Below are 26,116 nucleotides of genomic sequence, written 5' to 3'. Positions count from 1 at the left end.
CCATGTGAATGAGGAAGGAATGTGAATGAATGTTGTTGATTGACAGGATGGGCGTAAAGCACTGGGGCTAAAACTCAACCATGCCTTATGGGGTTTTTTCAGTAAAAATAAGTAATTGTACTCTGAAACTCAGGTGAATGACATAAGTAAGATGTTATAATAATGCTTTGTTTTGCATTGTTCTTATACAATGTACAGATGCACATTTTTTTTTATCTGTGCTGAAGCAATAAAAAGATGTTCAAAAAATAGAATTGTGTATGCAACATACCTGTATAAAAGGGGCCTTAATTTACATTAATACTCATCGTCAAATGCTAAACCTAACATTAAAATGATGTCCACAAATCAGCAATTTACCTTGGCCACAGAACTTTCTTCTTTTTTTTGGGCATCCAGCTCAATCGATCCTGTTAAACTGGGGCTGTGTCAGCACAAGCCTTCATTTCTGGCTACGGTGGTTTCCCCCAGTTGTTATTCTCTTACCTCCTTTCTCCAGCCCAGCCATCAGTAGAGGGCCACAAGCCACAGCTTCTTTGGGAGCCTAGTCTGCTTGCACCTTTGATCCCACCCCACAGGTGTTGCTAATAAGCGATGGATGCGTTCCCCTCCCCCTCATGGGCCCATGAATGCTTTTGCAGCATCCTCAGTCCCTGCCAGCTTGATAAGCATGACATCAAGTCCAAGAATCAAAGCAAGGTCTTTTGTGGCAAGGTTCCATGGAGCTCCATGTCGGTAGGCAGAAGCTGAGCCAGTCCTGGTTTTCCATGCCTTTGCTTGCATGGCCATGGAGTTTTTATTTCTGAAGAAGTTGGAACACAAGTCCATGCATAAAATGAGAGCAAATGAATTATACCCAAAAAACGAAAACGGGATACAGACAAAGTTAATGCAACAAATCTATGTTATTATGATTATTTATTACTAAAGGATTATAATGCTAAAGACCTAACAAAATTAACAGAAATAAAGGGTGCCAATAGGTGTGCATCCACCGCGTCTCGCCACACAATGGGCCCCAGGCGGTATCGGTTAGTAACACTTAAGGTTTCAGTCATTTCCCGGTCCTTCTCACTTCTGCACCTTTCAAACTACACTAAAATATTATTAAACATAGTTTAAACAAAAGAACAAATTATGGGCCTCATTTTCCAGACGGATTGCACTCGATACCAAAATGGGGGCGGAGTCGGCCCCGGAAGAGGAGGAGTCGGGGCGTCATCGGGGCCGACTCCGCAAAGACGCCGCGGATGATGAAAAGGTAAGGCCCTTTTTGCGTCCTAGTTCGCGCCCAATAGCTACACCTTCTATGGTGGAACTATTGGGTGCGAAACCGGCAGCGAACGCAGGACCGCCCCCCGTTTTGGCCCCCCGCCCCTCATTACCTGAAGTATCGCAGGCCTGCGATACTTTAGAAAATGAGGCCCTATGTCTCCCACCACTAAACTCTAGTATAAAATGTATTAAATCCCCCCCCCAAACATTTTTTGAAGAAATGTTTACTTATTTTATCTTTGAAAAAACAAAGTGAAAATCAATTAGAATGCCTTCCAAACAGACTCCTCCGGAGTTCAAAATGCCCAGCACGCGCCCATATTTCGGCAGAGGGGCAAGAACAAGAACAGATCTATAAAGCACCCAAACGGAGGGACGAGAATCTTCACCATTCTTCAGTGATGTATTGAATTTGTCTATCCCATATTACTTTACATTCGTAGTTTCTCTCTTTTTCTTCTACAAAACATTTTTTTGGGGAGTTTAAATACACTTTATCCTAGAGGTTATTGGTGGGAGGCATAATTTGTTCTTTTGTTTAAACTATGTTTAATAATATTTTAGTGTAGTTTGAAAGGTGCAGAAGTGAAAAGGACCGGGAAATGACTGAAACCTTAGGTGTTACTAACCGATACTGCCTGGGGCCCATTGTGTGGCGAGACGCGGTGGATGCACACCTATTGACACCATTTATTTCTGACACCGTGTTCCTTTTGTTAAATCTTTAGCATTATAATCCTTTAATAATAAATAATCATAATAAAATAGATTTGTTGCAATAACTTTGTCTATGTCCCATTTTCTTTTTTTTTTTTTTGGTATAATTAATTTGAGGGATATCTGCCTTTCCATATTATTAAAATGAGAGCAAACCCAGGACTGGTTCAGCCTTTCTTTACTGACATGGATTTATGCAGTTACAACACCACCCATAAGGCAGCACGCTGCAGTACATTTTATAGGAATGGGCTGCTTGAAGGAATACATTTTGAACAAGGCTCTGTTTTATACTGCTTTCAATAATAATCCTCACCAAAAGACAAGAGAAGCAGAGTGGGAGCAAGGAAAAGATTTACCCAACATGTACTTTAGTTCTCTGGTCATCATGCATATTAATAATTTGCAAGTATTTATTTATTTATTTAAAAATGTTTATATACCGCCTTTACAAACAGAGTTTAGTCAAAACGGTGTACAATATAAATGGAAAAAAACATAGAAATATAAAAATAATAAATAAAAAAGCAATATTAAGTTACAAAAATATATAAGAATATAAAATAAAAAATTAAGGAAAAAATAATCAATAGTTATAAATAATAATTCTACATAAAAGAAACAGTGTACCATATGGATAATTGTTTGATTATTTAGAGGGTGAGTCTTTAAATGCGATTTGAAAGAAATATGTTTTCAGAGATTTTTTGAATTGTTTTGAATTTGAAATAGATCTTAATGAATCTGGTAAAGCGTTCCAAAGAGTTGGGCCTGATATAGAGAAAGCTCTTTTCCTGGTGATATCAAGTAATATAAAAAGGTCCCAAAATATGTTTGGTATAGGTGAAAACCAAACAATCCTCCAAATACACCTCCTAAAACACGATTCTCAAGGTATACACTAATAGACCATCATACTAGGCTTCATCAGTGGAGTGTACCAAAACACTACAAAAACAGTTGGCCTTATATATATATTTAATCATTCGTCTATGCACGTCTTTTTTTGCTTTTTTATTTTTGCACTTAAAAAGCAATTGGAAATACAATGTAGCATTCAAAACAATGTCGTGACTTATCTGGATGATTAAATTCCACGGTGAATGCTCTCTTTTGAGGACTCTGTACAGATCATTTCAAAATTCACTCGTCATGAAAGGCCAACATGAAGCACTTTTCAAAACTCCACCGACATGGGCCTGTATTTCGAATTGTCGTTCTTCATCAGTACAGTTATATCCCAGTCGGTCTATAAAGAAAAAAACAAGTTTTTATGGCAGAAAGAGCTTAGCACAGTTTTAACCAATGTATAAAATACTCACTACAGCAGTTATATCTGATACAGCAGTTGCATAGACCGATGATTATATGTAAGGCCTACGATTTTTGTAGTGTTTTAGTAAACTCCACTGATGAAGCCTAGTATGATGGTCTATTAGTATATACACTGAGAATTGTGTTTTAGGTGTAGTATTTGGACATTAATAATTTGCAACATGGAAGCTCAGAATTTTTAAAGTTGTTTATTTTTCTTTGCTATTTTGTACCTTATTATATAGGACAATATTTTACAATCTGAACCACTCTCATCAGTAGGTAAAGGTTATTCATTGTTGCTCAGATGTAAAATCTGATATTGAATCATAAAGCAAGATCATTTTATGCCTTCTGACTTGGACATGAAGCACACTTTGATACATTGTGGAAAGCATTATGGAGGACAATAAATAATATTACTCATCTCCAAGATCTCTATTGCTCCGAGTGACATATGATTGGGAAATGACTCTGATGCAGCGAAACTGTGCTCAATTGCTTTAACTGTATAACTTGCAAAAAAAATGATGACATGCAGACAGGATCAGAATTTTAATGGAATCATACTACGGATATATTTTCAGAGTTACATATAGTGCTGTCCAAGTTTATCTCTCCCACCAAAGATAAGATAAACTATGTCTTGTAGGCTGTCAAGAACAATGGTAGCTGCAAGCCTGTACATTGTGTGCACTCTAGGGAATACTTTTAGATTCATGTTTACTTTCATCTACTGCCAGCTTCCTATTATGCATGTTCTTTACATTTTCAACTGAAATGGTAGCGCCTGTGAGATGGGTCAGATTGGCAGCTCGGGAAGCTGGTCTTCAGTTTGGCCTCTCTACCTGCCCTGCCCTGTACAGGAGCACTACCCTACCAAAGTATGTCAGTCTTCTGAAATAATCACCTCCTCGGGGAGAGAAGAGCTCAAATTTCTGACCCCAAAGAGCATACGATCTTAAGTTTGTGCACAGGGAAGCTAAATGAGGTGTTCAAGGTCACGTAATAAGTGTCAGAATAAGAAATCAATTTGGGTCCTTCGGGTTTTCAGCTCAATGCTTTAACTACTACAGTTTCCTCCATATGTACTAAAGAGTTTTCTCCTAGTTTGTGTCTCTGGGGAAAACGCTTAGCACATAGGGTCCCCATAGTGTGTGCTGACATGCAGTTATATATCCATAGCATACCTGATGTTTCAGCTACACAATGGGGGTCAGCAGTCAACATATTACACAGGAATAAGAAACTGAATGGAAAATGAATGCCAGTGAAACTTTTCTCAGGCTTGACATTCAAGCACAGCCCCCATCCTTTCCTGTTACTAATATCTGTGCAATGACATTTTAATGATACTAATTATCTCTCTTTATCACTAATGAAATCACATGCACTAATCATCAACCCAGTGTATGGCCATGCAGAGATAAGGCTTAAATTATTTCTTAAGCAGTGATAATAACTCATTTTCATGTTATTGAAGCAAAGAAGAGAAATGTCCATGTCTCTTGGTTCATGAGATATGAAGACAGTATGAAGTACTCAAATAGTTAAGTAATATTTAATAATTCTGCCGATCTTTGGTTTATAACAGAACCTTGGAAAAGGATTAATATATTATACTTGTTAAATTGTCAAATGCCTAGTATTATCCTCATTCAGTTATAGTGTTTATATGATTTTGGGAGCCTTGAATTTTACCAAATTCATCTACTTTCTAGATAAATATTTTAAATAAATAAATATTTTTTTAGTTGTTTGTGCAATAGCATCCATTCTCTTCACCTCCTTACCCTCCAACATTTTCAACGAGCTCATGCAACCACACCTTATTACACTGCTTCTTATAAATCCCAAAACTATATTGCTGTGCCATGCAGTGTGCCAAGAAGCAGCAGGTATATTGGCAAGAGAACAGAACAGAGCTTGGTAAAGGTCAATGAATTCAGATGTCAATAGCTCAGACACCCTTGGTGTGGGATTCTGTAAACAGCTGTTAACCAGAGGCTTCCTCTACCCCTAAATCATCCAGTTCGAGATGCTATAGTATCGGAAGGTATGCAGATAAAACCGGAAATTTGGCTTCATGCTGTTGACCTTACAAAATATTATAACTAATAAGGATATTGAAGGCAGGGCAATTATTTCAGGTTTTATTTGGATATAATAGTGCAGTTGCCATGTTAGTCTCGGTTACAGCATTTTAATACACTTCTTAACTAGCTTTTTGGAGCTCCCTTCATCTTTCAGCCATGGTCTAGTACCTACCCTTTTTACTATATATAAACGTTTTATTTTGGAAACCAGGTATATCAACATTGAAGCAGCATCGTCCAGTAGAAATAAGAGGAATACATAACTCCTTCATCCTCTCTCATAGCCATAAATAACAGTGTACAAACATACAGAGTAGTTAGCTAGCAAATTTACCTGTTACATAAAAAAAATAAATTGAATAAGCAAACATTAAGCATTCTTTTGTGTCTAGTAATGCCAGAACCTGCCTCAGATCCAGTCATAGAGAGTCAAGTTGTTTTTAAGTTTAAACGTTTTCAATTTTTATTTTATTTTCCCTAGGAATTTGTGTGTATATCATGACAAAATAGAAGGAAAATCTGTGGGGAAAAAAAAGACAATTTTTTTGTGCTGATTTTTCTTCTGTTTTTGATCATTATAATAAACACTGATAAATTTCCAGGGAAAATAAAATAAAAACTGAAAACAAAGATCCCTACTTACGCACACACATTGCAGCTTACTGCCAAATATTTGTTTGCTAGGGTTACTGGATGGCTCCAGGTCATGAGGGACTGAGCCAGTCCTGGTTTTACCCCAGTGTATTATTCTGCTATCGTGGTGACCTCCGCTGGCATATGAGTAGTGCTGAAAATACTTTAACCCTCAACCTCGGCCAACAAGAGAACTCAAGTTGCCTAGAACATGATGTCCTTAGAGTGGAGGAAGGTAATAAGTTGGAAAAAAAGGAGAAGGAGAAATGTGGATGGATCACCTGAAGGCAGTGTTAAAAAATATTTTCAAGTACTACACATTTTTGTATAGAGTTTCAACTGACTCAGCTGTTTAATTGTGAATGCATTAGTGCGTTCCAACAAATTTCTGCAAAGAACTTAATTTAAACACTTTCGGCTGCCGCACCACAGGAAAGCAAAAAGACCAAATACCATATACACTCAGGTAGGCTGTATAATCATACAGCTCTATTAAAACTGCCTTAGGCCAGTTTGCCACACTTAATATAACGCATTTGCTCAATATGCGCCTTTTGCTTGATGCTGGCACGTTTAGTATTCACACAGCACAGAATACACCCAGGGCACAGCAGAGCATAATCAGTGCTAATAATACCTCTGTAACAGACATTCCCTAATAGGTTTTAAATGTTTTTGACAGAGCTGTCTTACCAGGACATCGTAACTCTCAGCCACCCTGTTACAAGTACTCATGTTCAAAGAAAAATGATTTCTGCACCGCATATTTAAATGTTACACCACATTTGCATATTAAAAAGGTTAAAGTCTAGGACTAGCGGTTGCCATGGATAATATTTATGAAACTGAATGCTGACATTTGATGCTAAGGGCCAGTGTGCTCAATTGGTTAGAAAGATGGATGGGAGGGCAAGCTTCCTTTTAGGAAAATAACACCGTGACATCTGTCACTACAGCTGAGTGGTATATATTTCCACTTGTATACAAGTGGTTGGAGATAGCATACAGGTTTCTCCCACAGTGCCTTGGTGTGGGTAAATAATTTAGACACTCCTCAAAAGCAGACATGCTAAAAAGCCAACTGAATTCTAAATGCCAGCACAAAACGGGTCTATCGTGAAACTTCCTTGCTTAGAAACATGGCCATCCATCACCCATGCAAGTGCTTTCTAAATGTAAAAAAAAAAAAGAACTGCTTCTATTTTTATGAGTTATCGCATAGGTGGACTCTTGCAGCTGAATTTTCAAAAGCCAGCGCACGCAAAAAAACCGGGAGATACGTGCGTGGCCGCGCTGAGCGCATTTTACAAACAGCCCGGCCACGCGCGTATCTTCCGGTACGCATGGAAGTGCTGGACTGGTCAAAAGGGGCGGGGTCTGGGTGGGGCGGAGGCCAGCCGGGACTGCGGCCATGAGGCCCTGTCCCGGGGCCGCGCGTGGAACTTACTTCACCCGCCAAGATGGAGTAAGTTCTACATCAAACAAATTCTGTTGGGGGGGGGGGAGTGAAGGGTCAGGGAGGAGAGGGGGAAAGGGAGGAAGAGTTGGTGGGGGGCTAGGGAACTGGGGTAGGCCTGAGCGCACATGTTATAAAATCGGCGCATCTTTAAAAATGTACCTTTCAGTTTGTGATTAAGGCATGCAGGTTATAATCATTTACTCCATTAAAGTAGGCTTATTATTTCAAACAAAAATTGTATTCCTTATTAACACTATTTAACATGTATTTTGATTTCTGGATTGTCTCCTCTACATTCAACTTGATGTGATTTTACAGTCATTGACAGAATACATTCCATAACATTCACTATTATATGTAAGGGGGGGGGGCACGGAGTCCATGTTTGCCCCAAAAGAGGTAGTGCTGTCCTTTATTAAAATATCGACAGAGGCTTCAGCTGGTCTCAGTGCCCTCATAGTGTCAGAGGTCTCACTAGACCTTGCCTTCATGTGAAGGCAGTGTCATGTCAATGTGTTGAGGAGCAGTAGCCTTCTCCGTTGGGATGGCTCCTTGGAGTGTTTAAAGACGAGAAACTGAAAGTAAGGACAGGGATTCCAAGATCTGGAGTATCCTGGGAATTTGGGGGCCGCAGAAAGGGTTCAGGGAAGGAGAGGTGATCCTGCTAAAAGGAGGAGGCTGGGACCTAGGAAGAGGAATGATTACAGGAGAGGACGCTCCCGGGAGACCAGGAAGGGCAGAAAGGAACATTGTTCCTGAAGAGCGGAAGATTGTGAGGAGCCCTGAGGAAAAAGGGATTCCCTGGAAGCTAAAGGATGCGTCTTCTGGGAGGTGCCAGAGGAGAGGCATCAGTCAAAGTCTGATTAAAACCAATTCAGCCAGAGACTCCAGAGAGAGAGAGAGAAAGAGGAACAGAGAAGAGAAAAGATCTGCAGTATCTCCACAGGCTCGGGGAGGGTCCAGGGTGGTAGGGCTCCTTCCTGCCCTTAAGAGCTTAGGAGGAAGTGTGAGAGGAGACTGAGATTTATTTTTGGTAGTGTGGGCTTATGCGAGAGTGCTGGTATGTGCCAGAGTTTTGGGCTTTGATTTTCCTGCCAACAGTTTCTTTTAAGGAAGACTTTATTTTGAACAACCCACTGGAGTGAAGAATGGTTTACGGTGTGCAGAAGAGCCCCAAAGAGCTAAAAGCCCTAAGGGCCTTGAAGAAAATTAACTTTTCCCCTCCTGTGCAGGAGACCCCGGGAGGCCATCTGGCAATGCATGATCCGTGACCTTCCCTGTGTGCCCCTATGCCCAAGAGCTGACTGGGATAGGGTCTACATATACAGTTAATTTAGATTATGATCATCATATTACGCCCAAAAGCAGAAAATGAAGACTGTAGTACACTACATGGCATTTATTCGTATAATAATCATTCACAATGTGCAAGCTTCTCTCTCTCTTATTTTTCTAGACTTTTGTAGCTGATCCTTCCCTAGGTCCCTTACCATCAGGACTAGTAACAGCAGTGGGATTTTCCATTCTCTTTCAGTCTCTCCACTGAGCTGACTGTGATTGGATATTCCAGGGGCATAAGGTGGAGCAAAAGATAGAGAAAGTGTGGTCACTTTGAGTCAGGTTTCGAGGAGTGAGGAGATATTTTACTTTCTCCCTGCTGAGTTGGGCCCACTAACCCAGCTTGGTGTTTTGTTTTCTTGCATTTAGAGGAGATTCCTCATCAGTACACTCCCTGTCTGCCTCTCCTTTTGAAGAGAGAGAGGTTTTGTAGATTTTGGTCAGGTTTTTGATGTTTCTCTTGTTCTCGGGAACACCCTGTGCTTTGGAGAAGAGCAAGCCCCCCCCCCCCCCCCCCCCCCCCCCCCCCCCCCCCCCCGTCCTGGGAGCAGGGGCTGGAAATCTGTGAGCGACCCCTCTACTTCCTAGAGGATGTAAGACCAGTGATAGCACCACTCAGCGGGAGCGCTTTAGGATAGAGATTTTTGGATTTTTTCCCCCTTTGTTTGTGTGGAGGTGTTTTTCCCCCACCCCTCTGCACACTTGGGGAGGGAGACAGAGGGCTGTAAGCGGAACTGGAACATCAGGCTTCTCTCCCAGAGAGGTCAACTGAGGTTGCGACATCAAGGAGATTCCCAACCGCATCGCCACCCCAAAGGGATCAGGACACAGGCCGTGGGCTTCAGACTGAACTTTGAACTCAGGTAGGATCTGTTCATGGCATGAGGCTCCCCCCCCCCTAGAATTCCCCAATCTACTGGGCTGTTTGCACAGATCAGGAGACAGTGGCAAGTTCCCTCCCAGGAGCTAGAGAGAAGGACACCAGCTCCCCAGCATGGCGACAATGTACATAGTTTGAATGTGCAGTTTCATTTGTGGAATGTTTGTAGGACAGTGATTGATCTTTTTGAAATAAGCAATAAACTTAAGCTGAACCCCCCCCAGCCTGAGTCCAGCCTGTTTTGTCCCTGAAGAGAATACATCCCCAGCGAGACATGCACACATCAGGAGAGTCCCTCCATCACCTGGGCCACAAAGGATCTCCTTTCCCCCCTACAGAAAGCGCTCACTCCCTGGGAGGTGCAGAGAGAAGGGGAAGGATGCTGAATACTTTTATGGACCCAGGGGAAATTAGCAATTTCCCCTCACTGACAAAGGCTTACATTTTTTTTTTGCAAAAATCTTTTCAGCCACTTATCTTAACAGAGTCCCTCAAATAAAAAAAAAAAAAAAAAAACACCGACACCGGCAGTGTTTCAAAATCTTCAAAGATCTGCATCGGGGGTAATAGGACATAGAGACCTGATCTCAGCGTTTCATCTCTGCACGAATAGAAGATAACTGAAGATGTCTTTGGTTTCTATTGATAATTGACACTGAGCAGGAGTTGCTCATCTTTGCGTAACCGTTTTTTTTTTTTTTAAACAAATGGACAATATAAAATATATTAGAAAAGTTGTTTAAATAATTTTTATTCAGGTTGTACATTATTTGAAGGCTATTTTAAGTCATCATGATCTCGAATGAGTGCTGTTTCTGATATTTGATTCTTACAATGGCTCCTCTGTTATCTTCTGTCTGTGCATTGATGAAACACTGAGAACAAGCCATTATGTCCCATTACCCCTGATGCAGATCTTTGAAGATTTCTAAACACTGCCAGGGTCAAGCGTTTTTTTGAATTTGAGAGACTCTGTTAAAATAAGTGGCTGAAAAGTTTTTATTTGCAAAAAAAGTCTTGAAAATGAGAGATATGCTTGCACATTTGATCGATTATACTTACAAGTGCCATAGGGCCGGATTTTAAAACCTACGTGCCCGGGGTACATTTGTGCGTGCTACCTGGCGCGCACAAATGTACGTCCAATTTATAACATGCGCACACAGCTGCACGCATGTTATAAAATCCGGGGTCGGCGCACGCAAGGGGGTGTACACTAGTGCACCTTGCGTGTGCCGAGCCCTAGGGGAGCCCCAATGGCTTTCCCCGTTCCCTCCTCCCCCCCACCTTCTCCTCCCTTCCCCTACCTAACCCGCCCCCCCAGCCCTATCTAAACCCCCCTAACCTTTGTTTAATAAGTTGAGCCTGCCTCCGTGCAGGCGTAGGTTGCGTGCGCCGGCCGAGTGCCGGTGCGCGATCCCCCGGCACAGCCGCTGTGCCGGAGGCCTCGGTCCCATCCCACCCCCCGCCCCTTCACAAAGCCCCGGGACATACGCGCGTCCCAGGGCTTGCGTGCGTCGCCGGGCCTATGCAAAATAGGCTCGGCGCGCGCAGGGGCAGTTACGTGCGTAAATCCTGAGGATTTACGCGCGTAACCCTTTGAAAATCTGGCCCATAGTGTATTATAGTTTTAATTTTGCACTTCTAGGCAAGGAAGAGAGTTGAATGGGGGACGTGAAGAGCTGCTGTCCCATGGCAGCAGTGTCAGCTGCCACTGCCAAACCCCTTCTTGACTCCATCTTTCCCCATGTGTTGATCATGTGGCAAGGAGGAGAAGAGCAGCAGCAGCACATTGGGCCACATCTTCCTCATCTGCTGGCCAGGCCACACCACACTGCTCATTTCAACTGTGAGACAGTGTCTTGTGGTTGAAAGCAGCAGTTAGGCAGAGGAGTATAATACAGCCGATGTGCTATCATGTCTCCTCCTTGAAATGTGACTAGTGCCAGCAGTGTTAGGGAGGGAGTTGTTGGAGAGGCTAGAGGTAGGGGGATACGCAAAGAAGGAGATGGGAGACTTGTGTAAAACAGAAGAGGAGGGGATACAGGAATGAGATGATGGAGAAGGTTATATGAAAAGGGAGAGACTGGAGGGGGGATGGGGAAAGAGGAGATGGAGGGTGTTGTGTAAACAGGGAAAGTCAAAGAGGCTGGAGGGCAGGATAAGGGAGAAATGAGAGAGCGTGTATGATTGGGGGGATGGTGTGAAATGGGGTAGAGTTATGATAGGGAGGTGGAAGGGGTTATGGGAAAGGGCTAGGAGGTGAGGCTTTGATGAAGGGACCAGGAGGAGGTGTGTGACAAGGGATTGGGTATTATTTAGGGTTTGTGTGAGAAGCTGAGGGCGGGTGGATGGGGTGTGTGTGTACATAGGCAGGTGGGATGGGAACAATAAAAGAACGGGAAGTAGACAGATGAAAGGAGAGAGTGCAGGGTAGGAATGGTGATAGAGAGAGAGAGAGAGAGGGGAGTAAGGAAGAAAGGAGGAGCAGGCTGGAGCCAGGCAGAGACATTTCCCTTTCCTCTCACTGAAACCCTCCCTTCCCTGCCCTCAAGTTCTCAGGACCTCCCTCCCCTCCTCCCATCCCTGAACTTTCTTCCCTTCTTTTTCCACCCTCCTTCCCAGTACTCCCTATCTTTCCTTCTTCTTTTACCCCCATCTTGATCTTCTCTCCTTCTCTTCCACCCCATCCCTAATCCTCCCTTTCTTCTCAGCTCCCCATTCCTGATCCCTCCTCTCCTCATTCACTTTCCCTTTCCTCCCTGAATACTCTAACCTCTCCTCTCTGTGCCTCTATCCTCTTCCATCCTTTATCCCTTCTACTCCTCTTCTTCACTTTCCTCCTATGAGATCCTCTTTCCCTCTTGTGATATCCCTTCTATCCCTATTTCCAGATCTCTTTCCCTCCTTGTTCTCAAATGCCAAGCACTAAAATACTACTTTGTCTAATAAAAAAAACCTAATAAATTAACAGGACACAGACATGTCAAAAAATGACAATTGTAATAATGTTCAAAAATAATATAAATATGCAAATATATGCAAACATGGAAATTTGTCACATGACTGCTACAGATTTTTTAAAAATCTGCCATGGAATTTGCTACTTCTTGCTGCAGAATCTTGATAAATCTGCCACAGAAAACCAGGGACACTGAGTCTGAGTTGAATTTAAATTGAGATGTGAATAGTAGGAAATTACGAGAGTCCACTTATGTAATGGACTACTCTGTGTTTTCCTAAAAGCTGCCCTGATTGCCTCTAAACTCTACAGCATTAATTTCCTCTAACAACATTTTTCTTCAAGAATAATATTCCTAATTGAGGTGCTATTTATGACACACAAGCGAATACCAATTTAAGAGTTTTTACTTTTTGCAAAAACTTGAGCATTTGCCAAGTTCCGCCAAAAAATCATTTGATTAGATTTTCTTTAGATAATTTAGGGGCTGATGTAATAAAATTGGCATTAAAAAAATCAACATTACAAATTAGTGCACTCATTTTTAACCACGATGTTAAAAGTAAGCTAATGATATGAATAGTGAATGGTAGTTGAAAAATGTATGGTAAAGGAAAAAAGAGAGCTAAAATGAAAGTTAAAAATTCACTGTTAATGCTAAATTGAATTTAACTCACAACTCTATCTGCTGTTAACTTAAACTTTAAAAATCTGAACCCAAGAACCCTGGACCTGCAACCTACAGACCTGAGAGCCTTTGATCAGGTACCCCTGGACCAGGGACCCTCTGACTTGGAACCCCAGGCCAAAATGGCCCAAGTTGAACGAAGCTCATGCTTGCTGATCTTAGATTATGGGATCACTGACTCAAGGGTCCCAGGTCAGAGGCTCTCCAGTTAAGGGATCCTTAGTCAGAGAAATTTAGCACACAAAAAGAGCCAATCAATAATCAATAATCAGGAGTCAATATGTTAAAGCAGGCTAAATTAAAAAGGTTAATTTACCAATGGATGTGGCAAAGGGTCAATCATAAAATTAGAGCCAGTGAGTCGACATTCTTTGTTGTTGATGAAAAAGTAATACTTATCTTTAGTCTACAGTGCGGAAGCAATTTCACGCATAATTTTACATGTACTTGAAAGAGTTTTTTTGGGGGGGGGGGGGGGGGAACGGAGTTAGGGTGGAGAAAACATTTACAAATGGACTTTCTAAAATTGAAAGCTTGCAAGGAAATGCCCGTGTGAACGTTTACACCTGCTCCCATGCATGTGCAGTTTGTGCACGTGTGCGCCATGCAAGGGTTCATGCGTGCTGGCTACTTTTCAAAGTGCACTTGCACGAGTCAGGCCGCAGTGGAAATTATGGCCGAAGCCTGCTATGTTATAAAATTGGGCTCCCTAGGTGCCCAAGTAGTTTGAAACCAGGCAGACTATTTTCAAAATTGCCCCCTGCAACAGATTCTGATATTAATGCAGGTTGCATAGCAACAGATACCTGCCCTAACTCTGCCTCTTTCAAGGACGCATGTGAATTTGCTGCCACTCATTCTTTTATACATACAAGCCCTGTAGTAATTTTCAAAAGACCTACATTACGCCTGTAAAATGGCATTTTATGGACATACAGGTTTTTGAAAATGCGCTCCTAAATGAAAACCTTGCTCTGTGAACTCTTTGAACAGTCAATTTGCATTCAAGTGCACATTTTGAACTTAGTGATTTACAGGTGGATGCGTGCTGACACACTTCAATGTTTGGATCTTGTGGTAAAACCAATGCTACCATATGCCTGGATATGTTTTTTTTCCCCCTATAGCCAGGGAATACAATACTATTTGTCTTTTCAGACATCCAAAAATGTTGGTTCAAACAATGAGCAAACACAATCATACAAATCATATTTTAAATGTTAGACATTGGCTGTACTACACAAGGTAAAATAGCCCATGAATACCTGATGTTGTAGTTATTTTAGGGGGATGGTTTTATGGAATTATAATTGTAATACATTTGCATATAGTCGCAATGCAACATTTGTGTTTCATATCCCCATAGCTGAACAAGAAAATTATTAATATTATTTTTAACAAGCTTCTCTGCAGGAGCTGGAGTTTCGCACAGAATGAATAAGCTGTGCTGTTTCTTTCAGCACCTTGGATTTCTGACCTGCTGTGATTTATTGCAGGATGGCTTCTCTCTTGTTACAGCTACTTTAAGGACCTTGGCTAACCTTGACATGGAATGCTGCCATTGGGTATTTAGTTCTAGTTAACGAAAATCTCTTTGAATTAAGCATGTTTTAAAAGACTTATATAGTTAGATATGACCTGAATTATGGGGAAAGCAAGGCGTAGTCTCTGGAAAGGATACAGAACTGTAATATAGCCTGGGGGGTACTTTCAAACAAATGCGTGTGGCAGCGTATACACACGTACATGGCCACCAGCAGAGCTACGCTAGTGTTTTATAACCTGCGCCTATGATATAAACACATTTTATAAAATATGTGTATTTCTACCTCGTAACATGTGCGCATATGTAGGCTTATGTGCAAATACATGCAATGCATTGAAAGAACGTATATCACATATGCACATACTTAACCTACCTATTTCAAAATATACAAATGTTTATTTTGCACGTGAAAATAAAGGAGGGACCTGTTCATGTACATCGGGATTTACCTAAGTCGGTGCATTTTAAAACATGCGCGTCAATGAAATCATCAGATTTACTAATTAGTCAACCAGTTCGCCCAGTCCTTCTCCAGGTTATCGAGATCCTCCTGGCTCTTTAACCCAAACTTTCCCCGGTTCACCCAGAGTTCCTACGCAGCCAACCCATTTAATATCAGTTATGCCATATGATTAGCAGTTGTAAAATTACACACGTAAATTGACAAATCTACATGCATAAGTATCTTTTAAAAATACAACTTACACACGTAAATGCTGGCCCTGTCCTATAACCCCCCCCCCCCCCCCCCCCCCCTAGGCTGCTCCTTTTTTATGTGCATATTTTACACACGAAAGTGAAATATGCACATATTTTCAATACTTATAAAATATTTGAGTAGAGGCTACTTTCGGCATATATAGTATTTTTTACACATGTAACATTTTGAAAATTCATCCCCTAGGATTTTTAAATTTGTTGTTCAGGTTTGTGATATATACTGCCTTCATATCTTTCTCACAAAACTGATTCACTGCTGCAGTAGACTGTGTCACTGTGATAAGGAGATGAAATAAAGAGGGAAAATGAGCATAAATCAGTTTAAAACAGGCAGTGAGGTACCGGGAAGGTTGCAATTCATCTGCATAATTTTCTCAGCTGCATCGGCTATGGACACCTAAGGACTTCACGACCCACTGGGGCTTCAGTAGATAGCTGACTGGTTTCTTTGCGTGCTACCGGTAAACCAGAAAAGCGAAGACATTCTCATGAAAAAAAGAAATAAAAAGCAGGATTCTAGCCTAGCAGGAATAGAAATCCTGAAGGTAAAAATTATCAAGTCTTACACCTTCACTAGTCCCGAATTAAGTGTTATTGCAGCTGTTGCTAATGCCCTCTCCCCACCCCAGCTCACGACCCCACCTGTTTGTTGCAGCATGCTGCTGCTCACCCCCTTCTCTGGTGATGTCATTCAGAGGATTCTTTTTAGGTGATCCCTGCTGCAGGGAAGGGACTGTGATGCTGCTATTACCAAATGCCTGTGCCTACCTGATGGGGGGGGGGGGGGGAGGGGGGGAGTTACTGCTGAGCCCGGGACTGTTATCTCAGTTTATGCCCTCCACCCATCCCAGCTGATATTGCCGCCTCTTTCTTGTTGGGATGCTGCTGCCCATGCCCTCTCCCTGCTGATGTCATTCAGAGTTGGCTTTTTAGGTGACCTCTGCTGTGGGGGGAGGTTCATCCCCGGGCAGGTTGCTCCGGAAAGATGATGGACTTAAGGGTGTTGTCCCTTTGGGACCCTTTTTTGGAAACAATTGGGTGGGGGGAGAAGCAGAGGTTTTGGGGCTTGGGAAGTTGGGAATTTGGATGGATTTAGCTTATGGGAGGGTCTATTACTGTGGGTTCTTAAGTACATTAATTATGTTGAAAATGTTTAGGTGGACTGTGACTTAATGTCCCCCTAGTGAGATTGTGATGGTCTTGAGTCCCTAAATTATTTATGTATTTTCTTGTCTGTGTCTTGACTAGATTGTAAACTCTAAAGAACAAGGACAGTCTCTTATGTGAATCTGTAGCTGCAGAGCCTAGTTGCACTATAGATATGATAAATAGAGGTAGTAAGAAATCTCCTACTAGCACAGCTAGATGAAAAGCTGCATGAGCTCAGAGGTAGAATAATTCACAGTAGTTATGAAGGTCGTAAATTTTAGCCTTGAAATCTTAGCATGAAGAAATGATGACATAGTACTGAGCAGTGCTCAGCCTGATAAAAGTATCCATGGAACTCACAGTATGGCCATAGTCAATGATGGGCTACATAGGGCTTCCAGGAGCTTTATTAAATTAACTTGTGAAAAATTATCTCACCAAAGGGACCAGAGGTGATGAGAGACCCTTGATAAGAAAATTGTAGCAGTGGGTCTCTTGATAAGAAATTGGCAGCATATCACTGGCCACAGTACTGGACAATTAAGTGTGGGCTCACAATTTTCAAGTCACTAGCCAACATGGTCAACTGGGGGAAATTACATATATAGTATATTGCTTAAAAGTGTACATTATTTTTTAGTTGTTGTATTTCAATTATTAATGACAATAATTATTCACTCCACATTGTATTCCATAATGGTGTTCCTTTAACAGACATTCATTCAGATGGTTCCCCAGTAATCCAGGATTTACATGAATTAGCATACAAAGAATATATTCATGTCAAGAGGATTATTACTTTCACAATGAATTCCAGCACTTTTAGTCCTGTGGATTTTGTCCCTTCATTACCTGGTCTTGTGAAATAAGCTTCTGGGGATTTGTTACATAATTAAGGAAATAATTTAGCACTCAGATCAACAAAAGAACACCACCATATTCTTAAGAAAATTCTACTGGGTATATTAAAATTCTCTATTAAAAGCTGCAGCAACACACATCCTATTAAACATTTTTTTTCAGATTAGCGAGATGAGTACTTACTGCGAGAAGCAGAATTTGTTTTTGTTCCAATGTAGGCTTTCATGCAGTAGTAAGAGGGAAAGCAGTTTAGGTCTCCTGAAAAAAGATGATCTGATTAAGTAGATTATTTAAATACTCAAATTGAGGTTTAATACACCATGGGGCAGATTTTCAAAGGGTTACACGCGCCGGGCCTATTTTCAAAAGGCCCGGCAGCACGCGTAAAGCCCCGGGACGCGTGTAAGTCCCGGGGCTTGAAAAAATGGGCAGGGCAGGTGCGGGGTGAGGGCGTGGCATGGCCAGAGGCCTCTGCAACGCCACTGGGCCGGCAGGCATAACTTGTGAAATAAAGGTACGGGGGGTTTTCGGGCTGGGGGACGGGACAGGTAGGGGAAGGGAGGGGAAGGTGGGGGGGGGGGGGGGAAGGAAAGTTCCCTCCGAGGCTGCTCTGATTTCGGAGCGGCCTCAGAGGGAACGGGGAAAGCCAGCTGGTCTCCCCGAGGGCTTGGCGCATGCAAGCTGCACTAGTGTGCACCCCCTTGCGCGCGCCGACCCTGGATTTTATAACATGCGCGCGCATGTTATAAAATCTGGCGTACATTTGTGCACGCCGGGTTGCACGCACAAATGTACGCCGCACACGTAACTTTTAAAATCTGCCTCCCATATGCAAAAGATTTATGCAGTTAAAATGGACTTTTTAGCTGCATAAATCTGGTTATAAACACTACCTCTCCCTTTCTCTCACCTTTCCGCCGTCCACCTAACATCTATTTGCGCAAAATTCACTCTATGCACAGGTTTAGCCGGACAGAAAAGGAGCTGGATCAGGGAATGCCTGGGGTATTTTTCAAATTGAGGGGGTCATTTACCAAGCCACATTTCTCATTTACTGCACGGTAAAACAGCATTTACTGCATGTAACAAACGTAGTGGTAGTGATAATACCACGTGTTATTTTACCCACAATAACACTGGAATGGTAGTGAGCTGCATTCTCTTGAAACAAAGCAAAGCAGCTCATTACTAGGCAATTGAATATAAATACAATAACACAGCTTGCCTGAAAAATCACAAGCTGGGTTATTTTTATGAAAGTTAGCTACAACTCAAGAATTACAGCTATCTTTCCCTAGGGGTATCAGGATGCTAATGTGGGTCCCAAAGCTCCCAGGGCTAGGAGTTATAGGGCCAGAGCAGTCTGACCAAACCCCACCCCCCACCCCCATCTTCCACCACATGCGGAACCCATTAGGAGTTTTGTGAAACTCCCGTCCTGCCCCCAGTGCATGTTTAAAAAAAGTCAATTGCACATAAATAAATGCAGTGCGGGCCCCTCCCCTTCCCAATTCCTTCCAAACCCCCCAAATCCTTGGCCTCAGGACCCCTCCACCATAGCCCACCTCCCAGTAATACCTTGAAAAACCTGGTGGTCTCCTGAGGCCTGGAGCACCCCCTAGGGTCTGGTCCCTGCACTGTCTGAAGAAAAGTGGTGCTGGTCCGCTGCATTTCAGATTTTGCCTGGGATGGGGCAGTTGTTGCTGCCGGTGTTATTTTTTCTTCAGATAGTGCAGGGCCCGGGACTTAGAGAGAGTACTCCGGGCCCTGTGAGGGCCACCAGGTTTTTCAAGGTATGACCAGGGGAGTAGGGGGATCCTGAGGCCAGGGGCGGAGTTGGGAAGGAGGGGGAGGGGCACGTGCTGCATGTATTTATGTGTAAATTTGTGTTTATCGGGCACTGGTGCCACCTCTAGGGGTGGCGGGATGGGGGTTCTCACAAGACTCCGGGAGGGCTTTGTTTGGGTCGCTCTAGTGCTTTAACCTGAGGGTGGCCCCAGGCTGAGGCACTGCCATTGTGCAGCTAGGGCTACTAAACCCACGGTATTTCAACAAAGCAAATGTTTCCCATGCACATCCCTAATGGCAATCTCTATCTTTTGTTAAAATAAAAGCAAATCTATCTCTGCAGTCTGTACTGCATGCAGAGGCACATTGTCTCTTATTTCCGCCTATTCAATGATACAGAATGAAACCCTGATATCATTCACCCTTTATTTATTAATATGTTTACAGTTTGTACCACATCTTAATTTCTACTATGTTACCAAATGTTCCATGTAAATGTTATCCTTTAATTATTTAATCACCCTGATCCATGTAAACCGATACGATGTGCAAACGGTTATCGGTATATGAAAGCCTATAAATAAATAAATACAGTAACCAACTCTGCAATAATGAACAGACAGAAAACTGCAGTTTCTATTTTTATACAGTGACACTGTATGGCAAGAGGAAGCAGCACAGCCCACTTTACTTTAAGTTTCTTCTTCCTTTCTTTTCTAAATTTTTTTTTCAATTTTTTTTCTTTGGCTCTGAGAAAACAATCTCTCGGTTTAAAGTACAGCAGAAAAACGAGGAAACAAAATGGTGACTACTCAAAATTGCATGTCATTTTCAGTTTCAAGATAAAAAAAGGAATGAAGACCTCAATGTCAATCCATGTAGATGCCAGTTGGGATAAAATGGTTAAAAATTGCTTGATCTTGATGGGTCCTGCTCCTTCCTTGTCCCTTCCCACTCCAGCTCCATTTAGTCTAGCTTGCTTGGAATAGAAAAAACAACCCTGACATTTCTTACTCCAGAGACTTGAATGGGAACTGAAAATGAATAAAAATTAACATTTTCATTATTTTCAGATACACTATCCATTCATTTTGTTTTCAACAAAACAAAATTAAAATGACCTGTTTTGTTTCAGATCACTCATTCATTTCAAATAAATGCACATCCCTGGCTTCCAAGGAATTCCATGGAAATGCAAAAAAAAACCAAAACAAAACATGAAAAAAGCAATGTTTCATGAAACTATTGGGTAACATTGTTTATATTAAGGAGGGCAATTTTAAAACTCCCATATAACGATAAATTCTGCAAGTACAATATTTTACAGATGTGCATTTGCCTGAAAAGAATGGGTAAAATGCAACAAATGAGACCATTTTTGTTTCATTCATAAATCCTCAAAACAAATGGAGGGTACCCACAAATTTAAACAAAAATATTTGTTTCCCATTTAAGTCAATGGCACACTGAAACATGTTTCAGTAAGACTGGTAAGAATAGTAATCAACATTGCCTGTGTTAGGTAGCAGCCAAACTGGAGCTGAGAAGCAGAGAAGTAGGCAAGTAGATAGGCTGGAGGGCTAATTGGTTTGTTTTTTTAACTATCCCAGGGTTGCTTAAACTGGTCCTCAGGCCCCCTAGCCAGTCAGATTTTCAGCATATCCCTAATGAATATGAGTGAGAAATATTTGCATATTTAGGAGATAGTGCATGCAAATAATATCATGCATATTCATTGGCAATATCCTAAAAACCTGACTGGGTGGGGGAGGGGGGTCCACATGCAACATTTTGAGCACCCCTGAACTAGCCTATAGCCAGCACCTGGATAATGCTACATTTGTTAGGATCGTGGAGCATTGGTCCGGCTGGGACTGCAGGTGTTGCACTGTGGGAACCCACAGTGAGCGTCACTGCTGGGAGGCAGTGCTGAGGAGAGACTCTGAAGAAGACTTCACCACTGGAAGCCCGAGGTCCCACCAGGAGGAGCCCGTAGGGACCCGGACCTCTTGGTCTTAGGTGGATCCTCTGCGACCAAGGATCTGAAGAGCAGGCTGCCGAGGTAGTCCAACGAGGAGACGGCGCCCAGGAGGTCAGACGAGACTTCACCCTTGGAAGCCCGAGGTCCCCCCGGGGAGGAGCCCGTGAGGACCCGAGCCGCTGGGGCTTAGGAGAAATCTCTGGGCGAGTGGAGAACGGGTACCTGTGGCAGTGGCGAGAGATGAAGCCGAAGTCCAGGAACAAGCCAAGGTCAGGAGCCAGAAGTCAGATGTCGGAAGCCAAAACCAGGGATGGACGCTGAAGCCGGAGTCAATGAGCAAGCAAGGTCAGACCCAGGAGTCAGATGTCGGAAGCCAGAACCAGGGACAGAAGCTGAAGATGAAGTCAATGGATGAGCCGAGTCAGAAGCCAGAAGACTGAAGAGATGATCCAAGATCAAAAGCAGCAACTAGAAACTCAGGGACTGAGTGAACCTCGTTGCAAGGCGAGGCATAGCTGTGACTGCCAGGTTTAAATAACCCAGCAGCGTCTGACATCACCGGGAGGGCTGTCCCTGAGTTTCCCGCGCTGGCCCCTTTAAATCAGAAGCCCCGGCGCGTGCATGCCTAAGGGGCGGGGCCAGCCGCAGATCAGCGGTGGCATCTCCCTTGCAGGGAGAACGCCGCGTTAGGCTGTGTTTCAGGCCTGGGTGGCTGACAAGGAAGAGTTCCCGTGGCCGGATCGGGTCGCACGGTGAGTGAAGGTCCCGGGGCACGGCCCGGGACCGTAACAACATTGACATCCTCCCATTGAAAGATCTGAGCGTGTGCAAAGAAACTCCATTTTTTCTATTGAATTTCACAGGGAACACTTGTCTTTTTGGATGCCATCTTAGAGAATAACTTACAAATAACTCTGCACAGCCCCAAATATACGAGTATGGCTGTGTGGAGTTATATCCTGCATGTATCAGTTACTCACAGATTATAAAATACTAGGGATGTCAGAAGCAAAAGATACGTTGCTATTTGGTATTCGTTGCACGGGACCCAAATCCGTTGCATCCTTTTTCATAGGGGGAAACCCGATTCGTCCATTAGTTGCATTTGGTATTCGTTTTCCATTAAAGTTGGGAAAAAACCCCAACCCCATCCCAACCCATTAAATTTAATTAAATACAACCCCCCATCCTCCTGACCCCCCCCCCCCCCAAGACTTGCCAAAAGTCCCTGGTGGTTCAGCAGGGGTCCGGGAGCGATCTCCTGCACTTGGGCCGTCGGCTGCCAGTAAGCAACATGGCGCTGATAGCCCTTTGCCCTTACTATAAGAACATAAGAAATTGCCATGCTAGGTCAAACCAAAGGTCCATCAAGCCCAGCATCCTGTGATTTATCACACCCACAAATTAGTATTTTTATGAAACTATGGTACCGTAACTGAATGGCACCTGTTTATTTGATATAATTTAATACAGTTATCAATATTAATTTATGTGCCTTATTGTAAACCGTTGTGACGGCATCTAGCTTAACGCTTGCACTGACATGTGCATGTTATAAAATCATTGCATCCATATGCGTGCGCCGGGAACCACGTGCACATGGATGCATGCACAAAATTTCGAAAATCGACTCTTATGCGTGCAAGTCCATAAATTAAATAGGCTGACCATGGCACGCGTAGGCTTGATATCTGTGCAAATCTGGAGATCTTGAGTTTTAGGACTTTTAGCACGGCATGAGAATTTGGGGTCACGTGTGTGTGTGTGTGTGTGGGGGGGGGGGGGGGGGGCTTGCAGGATGAAGAACCAGAGGGGTTTTGAACAACTCAATATGAACTTGGCAAACTGAGGTACTACTTGGAAAAACTTGCGTGAGCATGTTTTAAAATCCACCTGCATACATGTGTAAAAGCTGCTGAAGCCCTAGTGGAAATACATGCGGGACATTTTTGCAAGCCACCTCTTAAGGTTACATGCACACATACACGCAGGAGGGGTTTTTTAAATGCTACGCACGTATTTTGCGCACAGTTTAAAATTGCTACGTATCTCCACTCACGCGCCGATTTACTCATTTATGGGTGAATGCACATTCCTTTTAAAATTACCTGTAAGTCTTCCATTATTACTGCCCCGCCTGGCTCTCTCATAGTGTCTTGAACAACACCTGCTATTATGGGTACTGTTGCTGATTTTCAGGTATTTTCGGGATATTCATGTCACTGTAGGCACTGCCTTTGCTGCTCTTTTGGTGCCTTTACTGTCTTGGACTGCTCATAGAATTATTGTTGGTTCCCTTTGCCCCTCTCATATTGCCTTTGTGTTGTTAATGCCTTTTTGCTGTTTGTGATACCCCATATTCTATGCCTTGGTGTTTTGATGCCTTTTTGCTGTTTGCGATACCCCACTCTTTGGGGGTTTTGATGGCTCTGCATTTGCAATACCCTGCACTCTACTCCTTGCTGGGGTGGGGGAGAGTTGATGCCACTCTGTCTTTCTGTGTCAATCTATATGCTGCTGTCTTCTAATCTGCATCCACTATTAACATTAGAGTTAGATTGCAATGAACACCAGCCTGAGCCTTGTCTGTTTCTTCTCTGCCTCAGAGTTTGTGTATGAGCACAAGGAATCAGCACATTTACACATAAGATCATAAGAAGTAACCTTACTGTGTCAGACCAAGGATCCATCAAGTATAGCATCTTCTTTCCAACAGTGGCCAATCCAGGTTACAAGTACTCGGCAGGTACCCAAACATTAAACAGACCCCTACTACTAATGCCAGTAATAGCAGTGGCTATTCCCTAAGGGGTAGATTTTCAAAGGGTCACACACGTAACCCCGAAAACCTGCCCCTGCGCAAGCCCCAGGACGCGCACATGTCCTGGGGTTTGAAAAGGGGATGGGGTCATGGGTGTGGCGCCGATCCAGGGGCGGTCCCGAGTTCTCCGGTACAGCGGCCGGCTCGTGCAAGAAACGCCTGCAAGAGGCAGGCGTAAAAAATAAAATAAGGTAGGGGGGATTTAGGTAGGGCTGGGGGGTGGGTTAGATAGGGGAAGAGAGGGGAAGGTGGGGGAAGCAAATGAAAAGTTCCCTCCAAGGCCGCTCTGATTTCAGAGCGGCCTCAGAGAGAACGGGGAAAGCCATCGGGGCTCCCCTAGGGCTCAGCGCGCACAAGGTGCACAAGTGTGCAACCCCTTGCGCGTGCCGACCCCAGATTTTATAACATGCGCATGGCAGTGCGAACATGTTATAAAATCGGGTGTACATTTGTGCACGCCGGGTACTGCGCACAAATGTACCCCACATGAGTAGGATTAAAAATCTGCCCCAAAGTCAACTTGATTAATAGCATTTTATGGACTTCTCCTCCAGCAACTTATCCAAACCTTTTTTAAACCTAACTACACTAACTGCCCTAACCACATCCTCTGCCAATGACATTCAGAGCTTAATTGTGCATTGAGTGAATGTGCTGCTTGCTAACTTCATAGAGTGTCCCCTAATCCTTGTATTATCTGAAAGAGTAAATAATAAATTCACATTTGCCCATTCTAGTCTTCTCATGATTTTATAGACCTCTATCATATCCACCCTCAGTCGTCTCTTCTCCAAGTTAAACAGCCCTAACCTCTTTAGCCTTTTCACTCCATCCCCTTTATCATTTAGGTTGCCCTTCTCTAAACCTTCTCCAGTGCAGACATATTTTTTTTGAGATGCGGCAACCAGAGTGACACACAGTGCTTGAGTGTGGTCTCACCATGGAGTGAAACAGAGGCACTATAACATTTTCCGTTTTATTCACCATTCCCTTCCTAATAATTCCTAAAATTCTGTTTGCTTTTTTGATCACTGCAGCACACTGAGCAGATGATTTCAATTATACATAATTGGTTCTCTTTATGATATTGGGGTATATTCAGTGATGTGACCCCACTGCTGAATATACCCTGCTAGTTAGCCGGGTATGGTTATTTGGCTAACTAGCTAGGCCACTAAGCAACTGAATATTGCCCTCAAAGAATTAAAAAAGAAACAAAATGTGTCAATGCATACCCCTACTATAAACTATGTTATACAATATAATAGTAGCATCCTATCATATGAGTTAATGTTCTGTTCAAAGTGCACTTTAACTATAACAAATTCTTGCGCATTCAACAAAATTTATGAATATTAAAAAAGAAATTTGGAGTGTGGCATAAGTGAGATGCCAAAGACCCTGTTATAAATTCCTAATGGCAGCAATTTCATTGACTTGTTACTCATAAGGTGGGCAATAGAAATCATCAAAATGTTCTGCTTTGGACAGAAACCCCTGAACCAAAATGCTGACCCTCATAGCCAGGTGCAAGAAATTAAAGTACTAGATATCCTGGTTCGTAATTACCACCTCCAAGGATACAAAGCTAATTCAGACTCCATGCCTATTCGGAACTCAAGTGCTCTGCCAACAGAGGGTGCCGGTTAGTACCAACTGTGATGGTGTATTTTGGTACTATTGAATCCTATCTACAGGAACTGTACTGAAACCAACCTTTCCGAAGGTATTCACTTTGGGTTCCCCCTGGACCAAATTCAAAGGGCAGCCTAGCCTTGTCAGTTGTAAACCCAAATCCATTGAATCAGATAAGTCTCTGGAACATTTATTTTATAATATAATTTTACCTTTCCTTAAATAAATAAACACACACAATAATGCCAATAGC

General features: G+C 42.8%; 1 long non-coding RNA gene across 2 annotated transcripts in view; it reads right to left on the bottom strand.

The window, feature by feature from the left end:
* Window positions 1-2,640: 2,640 nt before the first annotated feature.
* The window catches only part of LOC115075142, a 91,828-nt gene continuing 68,352 nt past the window's right edge, over window positions 2,641-26,116 (bottom strand). For both annotated transcript variants that reach the window (XR_003852445.1, XR_003852444.1), the window contains 2 exons: window positions 17,822-17,896; window positions 2,641-3,241 (listed from right to left, as the gene is read on the bottom strand). This is a non-coding gene — a long non-coding RNA (uncharacterized LOC115075142). The remainder of the gene's footprint in view (window positions 3,242-17,821; window positions 17,897-26,116) is intronic.

The sequence above is a fragment of the Rhinatrema bivittatum genome, chromosome 13, assembly GCF_901001135.1.
Source record: "Rhinatrema bivittatum chromosome 13, aRhiBiv1.1, whole genome shotgun sequence".
Lineage (NCBI taxonomy): Eukaryota > Metazoa > Chordata > Amphibia > Gymnophiona > Rhinatrematidae > Rhinatrema > Rhinatrema bivittatum.
Note: the sequence above shows the minus strand (reverse complement) of the source record. Positions and strands in the feature narration are given on the sequence as shown.